This window comes from Emydura macquarii, unplaced genomic scaffold (assembly GCF_026122565.2).
Source record: "Emydura macquarii macquarii isolate MOO-44397 ecotype Brisbane River unplaced genomic scaffold, CSIRO-AGI_Emac_v2 contig_1451, whole genome shotgun sequence".
NCBI classification, from domain to species: domain Eukaryota; kingdom Metazoa; phylum Chordata; order Testudines; family Chelidae; genus Emydura; species Emydura macquarii.
Window position 1 is genome coordinate 19,045,992 of NW_027131588.1, and position 7,195 is coordinate 19,053,186.

At 40.0% G+C, this 7,195-nt stretch overlaps 1 non-coding gene across 1 annotated transcript; it reads right to left on the reverse strand.

Moving 5' to 3' along the window:
• Nucleotides 1–6,763: 6,763 nt before the first annotated feature.
• On the reverse strand, nucleotides 6,764–6,868 carry LOC137156615 (U6 spliceosomal RNA). Its single transcript, XR_010920841.1, has one exon. It is a non-coding gene; the product is annotated as a U6 spliceosomal RNA (small nuclear RNA).
• Nucleotides 6,869–7,195: the final 327 nt, after the last annotated feature.

A 7,195-nucleotide genomic window follows, 5' to 3' on the forward strand; every position in this document is an offset into this window, starting at 1 on the left:
TGATCACTTGTACCTAAGCTACCATTAATTTTTAGTTCTGTGATCAGTTCACCTTTATCTGTCAAGACAAGGTCGAATGTAGAATTCCCTCATGTTGGTTGCAACACTTCTTGCATTAGGCAATTCTCATCTATTATATTTGGAAATTCCAAGGATGTTTTAGTACTAGCAGTATGAGACTTCCAGCCACTCACACTGAAGACTACCATGATCGTTATTACTAGATTCAGTACAGGGCTATTAAAACCGAACAAAGGATTCTGGCTCAATAGCAGTAAGAGAATCTGGTCTTTTCCCCAACAGCTTCAGAGGTCTAAATCCTGAAGCTCTTATGTAGGGCTACATACTATATTTTTATGTTGAATTGGACCTTACTCCTCGAGTAGTCCAGTGACAATAATGGGGCTATTTGTGGAGTAAGAAGCTCCTCTGAGAGAGTAAGGATATCCAGAAATCTGTCCCATTATTTTCCCTCAGTCTTAACTGAGGTTCAGAAATCATGCCACCCTTATTCATACTGAGTAGCATCTAATTCCTCAAGCAGTCTCATTGAAATCAACCAGAGGAGTTAGGTATTACTCAGTGTGTGTAAGGAATGAGGAAATACCGAGAATGGGCTTCAGGACTTGGCTCATTTGAAAGCATCCTGCAAATCCACCAGCTCTTAGATAGGACAGTGATCTCCATGAGCATCAATAATTTCACCATCGGACAAGAGACATTCAAAGCAGATCAGACTTGGTAAACAACTGAACTACATTAGCTCAGAATGCATGCACACCCTGCAGAAAATTAAGATAATGATATTGTCTGTTCATTGTAGATAAAAACATAAATCTGTAATATAAGCATCTAGGAGATTCCTGCACTCAATGCATCAACATGAGAAAGAGAAGTTATGATTGTTGTCACACAAAAAAGGAAAGCAGCAGCAGCTGAGCCTGACTAACATTTAGAGATAGAAAGCTTTCATATCCTTCTGTCTCCTTTCCTTTGTGATTTCCACAGGATTTTCATTTCCAGAGATATTATACTACTCGCTTTCAAAGGAATTCAATATTTTCATTCAGAAAAGTAATTTCACAGCAAAGTAACAGTGCGATGTCCTGGGTATTCATTTTCTGAACCAATCTTGCAAAGTCAATTTGTGTTGCAAGAAGCAGGGAAGATGTGCAAAGGTGCAAATCCCATATACGTGGGTTTCCATCACCCTCCTCTTCCTCGGCTGTTCTCCACTCATGGAATGTGGTGATGCTTGTATGGAAAGCATTTGAAAAGAATTGCATGGTGTTGGAAATGGACAGCTTTGAATTATTTTTAATAATGCTGTTGAATGTAACCCGAAGGCATTGATCCTGAGCCCAGCACTGGATTATGGCATCCTCTCTCCTACCCTGCGGTGAAAGTCATACTGCCAGACCCATCACAATAATTTAGTTTATTTTCTCCTTGTTGTTTTATAAATTAGAGGAGAAAACTGGGTGTCTAAGGTGAAAGGAGATGAGATGAGATGAGTTACTTGCTTGGGAACTTCTGTGCAGATAAAAAGCTAATCCTAATAAAACCAAGTCTGAAATCCTTCCAACCAACATAAAGTCAAGGTCACACATTATTAGGCACTCAAGGTTAAAGCTACACAATTTTCTGAACCAAAAAGAAAAGGAAAGGAAAGAAAGGGAGTAGTGTCTCCCTCAGCTATTCATGTTCCTTGACATATTTCAGGATCAGAGAAAGTTTAAAAATCCTTCGTAGATTTTCATTAGAGGTCCAGGGTGACTCAAGAACAAGGCTGACAAACAAGGCCCTGAACACCAGTAATTTTCCCCTTTTGTTTTTTTGGAGCAGTCACACTCCATGACCTTGAAGACAACAATGTTTGTTCCTAGCAAAAAGATAAAGCTGGACAATCACTGCACTTTCCCCCAACCACCGGCAGAACAGGCGTTGCTGTTGAACAAAGGAACGGCAACAGAACAGCAAAAAGCATTTAGGTTTAGATTATGGAACATTTAGGGCCTGGGCAAGTTCTATTAAAATAAGCACAAACCCATTTTAAATGGGGATGGGTGTGAAGGCTTTTCTCTTTTTTTTTGGTTTATATTGTTAGTTTGTCTTCCTGGATGGCTCCTCAGAAATGTCCTTTGTTTTCTTCCGTGGTTCTATGTGCCAGGACTGTAAGAAGGGAGGGACTGAGACCCTTTTCTGGCAAGCTTTCAAATTACTTCCATAGAAGATGTACACTCGGTTGCCATCTCTCCAAGGATATAAATTAAAGGAGTGACAAACAGTCCAGAATAATTCATATGCTGGTAAAACCTAGGTTCTTCTCCTGTCCCTCATTAAGGTGAATACTGTGACATCTACTGCAGATGCTCAACTTTGAGAAATAAAGCTATTCAGGGGAAAATGTGCTTTAGTATTGCAACACATTATGGAATGTTACGATGGAACCGAAATAGCTAATTATAATAAAATGTGCCCAGGAAAAGTAATTCCTGATAATTCCCATAGTGACAAGGTTGGCTTTTTTGTTGTTGTTTGTTTAACATACTTTAAATTAAGTCATATTTCAGAGGAGTAGCTATTTTTATATTGTTTGCAAACCTTTTGCCAGAGTGAACATTACAGAGATGGCATTTTTCTTTCAATGTCTCTATCTTCCTCCTGTACACACATATAGACAAATAAAAATGATTCTTTATAGATATAGCACACATGCCAGCTCCGTATTTTTTGCAGATAGGGTATGCTTTAAGCTGAATAAAAATAGACTAACACTCCAGCCAAAAGTGAACTAGTTTTTCAAGACACCCTACATTGACTGCTTTGTTTCTGGAGAGCCTGCATACACTATTTCATACACTTCCTCTTTTTTAAAAAAAAGAGTACTAAAACAAAAACAAAAAAGTTTCAAATATAAAATGCCATTTAACATCCTTATCTGTCTGATTTTTTTCTTCCATTCTACCACCTTTTTTCCTCCATTTTCTTCTAGATTATGGAATTCACACAGGCGGTACTACTAGAAATGGACAAACTGTGCTTAACCCAGAATCTATGAGTGTTGAGGTCCAGAATTCTGAATGGGACTAACTCTGTGCTATTAAGAAAGTCCTCCAGGAAACGCAGAGATGTTTCACTTCCTGTACACTCTTTAAGAGTCTTTTTTGTTCTCCTGTGATGTACAGCATGCTGGATAAGAAAAAAAAAAAACAGAGGGAACACAGAACAGGGCGTAGCTCTGGGCTACAACCAGAGACTTATAGGAAATTTTGTTGCCTTGTTTTTGTACATAGTTTCTGTTCTTAACAAAGCGTTTATCGGTCTTGCTCATGAATAAGATACCACAATCTCTAATGGAGGTAGCTAGAAGTTCAAGGCAAGACTGAGGCCAGGCCTACACAAATACACAATGTTGGGATGGTCATGGGAGCAAATGCAAAGAACCTCCTCTTCTTCTAGGGTCAGAACCAAAGCCCCTTGAAGCCAAATCGGAGTCTCCCCATTGATACCAATGAATTTAGGAACAGGCCCCATCGAGCATGCTTCATTTTTACAGTGGAGCCAAAGAACCTAGCCAGAATTCCCTTCTTCCACTGGGCCGAGCCCCTTCCCCATCTATGACCTGGCACAATTTGCTTCCCTCTACATGCAACTGGCGCTGCCAGCAGCACAGCCCTTAGAACGAGCATGGAGGGATGGGGAGATGGCTCCGCCCATTCCTCCACATTTATCCAGCTGTGCCTACTTCCTGAATGCCCCTACTCAGGCCCATCCCCAGATCCAGGCCCAGAATTGCCATAATACACACACACACACACACACACACACACACACACACACACACACCCCGTGTGTATTCAAACATTGTGATATAGAGAAATTAATTTTCCTGTGAACCTAAAGTAGATCACACTTGGAATGCATTTTAATAGCTAAATTATTCCATCAAAATAAATGCACACGTTCCAGACATGTTTGCCCCTTGGGGCATTCGTATCCACCCAAACGGATATGTTCTACAAGGAGAAAAGTAAATGGCAAAAGACTTTCAGGAACGAGTGGTGATTCGGGGTGCCCAGTTTGAGCCACCATAAAGGTGGTTTCTGATTTTTAGAAGCTGGAGTCTTGGCACTTCTTGAAAATCAGGGGCCCTAATGGTGGCTCAAGAGGGGCATCCAAAAAAAAAAAAATCGATGGTCCCAAAATCCCAAGCCCTTCTGAAAATCTTGGTAATGGATTTCAGCTGCCTCAGTGATTTATTCACAAAACCAGATGCTCTGATTCTCTCTCATCCTTCCTATCCATAACCTCAAAATTAAACACTATGCCAATGCTACCTTGGAAACATTTGGGGTTTGCATTCTTGAATCATAATATTCTCTCCCTTCCCCATATTTATTTCTGGACGATTGTTGTTGTTTATCAGAGCTTTATGAGAGTTACAAAGCAGAAACAATTACATGAGGGAGGCCAGGAGCATGTTAACTACAAAAAACAATTGTCAAACACTCTGCATCTTAATGCAGCGCTTCAGTCTTTACGTAAGATTAATTAAAGAGCAGATGTTCTGTCATACCCTGCATTAGGTATGGTTATCTTTGAGATTCCAGCTCTTCCATGTGTTTGAATATGCATTATTACGCATTTTGAGCCTGGGGCATGAGTAGTCATGTGATAAACATTAGATATATTGAACTATATTTCCAAAAGCCCCTTCACTATTAGGCTGAGTAACATAATTCCATTCTATTTTAAGCAGGATCCTTTCCCATCTTCATTTGCTTTTGACATGTTACATGGAAGCAAAAAAGACAGATGTACTCTGTGTGCACACATTTATACACACAAGCAATGGCCACATGTGTACAATGAGCCATATGTAGGACAGACATTGCTGCTGAAAATTCTTTATCTTACATATGAAAAGCTTCCACTAAATTCCTTGCATTTTTAAGAGGTTTGCATACCAGTAACATGGAGACACTTCTGCTTTTGTTGTTTTGAAACAGACTGCAAACGGAATTCTCATTTCTAAATGCAAGTGCTGAAAATTGATGTCTGAAAACTTTTCAAGCAGTGATCAAAGTCTGATGTGAATTAATTTGTCATCATAACAGAGCACTGCTTGCAAGTCATTTCAGGCTGGATCTCAGCAAAAGCAATCGCTATCTAGGTTGACAATTTCATTTAAAAGGATAGAAAGCCTTACACTTTTCTTTCATTGGTGTCTTGATTTAATGAACATACAAACACATCACCACCATATGCTCTAAATACCAGCGTCAGTGCTTGTTCTTAGGAAACATCTTGGAAGAATGCCAGTGGAAAAAGCTTGAAAAGGTTCCGAGACATATTGCTGCAACTTGGGAAAGCAAATCCACTGGTGACTAATTAACTGAGAATTTAATTTGAATAGAATATCAATAAATTGCCAATAAATACTTAATAGATGTTTAATGGCAGGATTCATATTAAGAAGAACAAAGCCAATTTGGCTAGTGACTGATTTTGCTGATGTCAATAAAACAATCTCTACAGTATGTCAGAAATATGTGATAAAATGTCATGCTCTGCCTCATCATTAAATAAGGTGTTACCGCAAACAAGGCTGAAGGCCTCTGAGTTGTTAGAGCTCTGTTCTTTGTCCTCAAAAAAGCATGAAACAATTAACTACTTCTGCCATATACCCCCTGCCCACCCACTTATCGTCACAATAGTTTTATTTACGCTTTTTCCTGTCTGCCAATGCCCCTTATCCTATTTCTCAATTGATTAGCGTGGCACTTATTTGTGTAAAATGACTCATCACCAGAGGCCTCCACTGCTGAATTTTGCTAACGGATTGCTTTTAAGCTTTAGCAGTTTCTTTTTTTAGACAGTTTTTTTCCACAGCAGGAAACTCACCAAGCCTGAAATAAGGAAAGTGCTGACAATGATGTCAGAACTTCAACCCGGGCCCCTAGGACAAGGTAGTCAAATAGTCAAATGAGATGTGGTTTCATTTCCAAAGAACTGCTGCTGTTCTCTGGCTAAAACAATAACTATTCAGGTTCACCCACATTCTGTGCTCTCATATTTCGGAGTTGTTTCCATCTCATTCTGGTGAACTCCTGATTTTTTTTAAAAACTAATGAAGCGTTTGGGATAATGGTTTAAGATTAGCCACAGACTTCTGTAAAATACTCTGCTATAAATACTAACATCTATTGCAGGTGCATTGGGCAACCCCAGGGGCTGATGATGTAATATTAACCCTTTTATCTCTAGGTCCCTGATTTAATTCCATTCCAGGGTCAATAACTGGTGAAAGCCAATACCCATCTGGTGGTTGTTTGGCAGCCTGGGTGAAATGACCTGGTTGTCCTCAGTCCATTCCCATGGATAGGTTACCAAAAAAACTGACACCACTGTTGGCAGTCATAACAGAGAAGCCGAAGACCGAACAGGCCATGGAGGCTGTACCACCTCTTCACCTGAAGACATTGACCTGAAGCAGTTTGGTGGGGCATTAGAAAGAAGCTTGTATTCTTCAGCTGCACCTGCTCTGGAGATAAACAGGACATGGTTGTCTTTCCAGTGATAAACAAACACACAGTTCATCTCACAAACAATAAGTTTTCCTTTGAATTCTAGTTGATGTACAACTCATAGATTAATCACTTCACCAGACAGAACCACGAAGGTGGCACCGTGCTCTGTCAATGGCACTTGCGTCAGCTACTATAGAATAAGGCATCGTATTTATAGGCCACGTCTAATCCAGCAATTCTCATGCAGCCTTATGCTGAGTCATCCTTGAACCAGGGCCATGTTAATCTTCTCTGCATTGTTCCGACTTTCATATATGTGCTGCCAAAGCGAGCACAGCATTGTCCTATCAGATCTCAATAGCCAAAAGGCCAGGTCAATACTCAGAGGGGAGAGCCACATTGGACACTGGTTGACCTTCCTAACATTGCAAACACATCAACGGAAAAGGAATCCATTTTGGTCTTCTCTTCCGCACTAACAAAGACAGCAGTGTCTCCAGCCTCACTCTCAAGACATAGTAGCTTATTATCTGTATTTCCTAAGGGAATTTGTTAGGACAGCCACACTTGTCCTTTTTAGGCGTAACCAAGCACATTTGTGATGAGAATGAAAGGAAATATCAATCACCCAGGTAAGTTTATCTTTAGGGATCTTCATGACA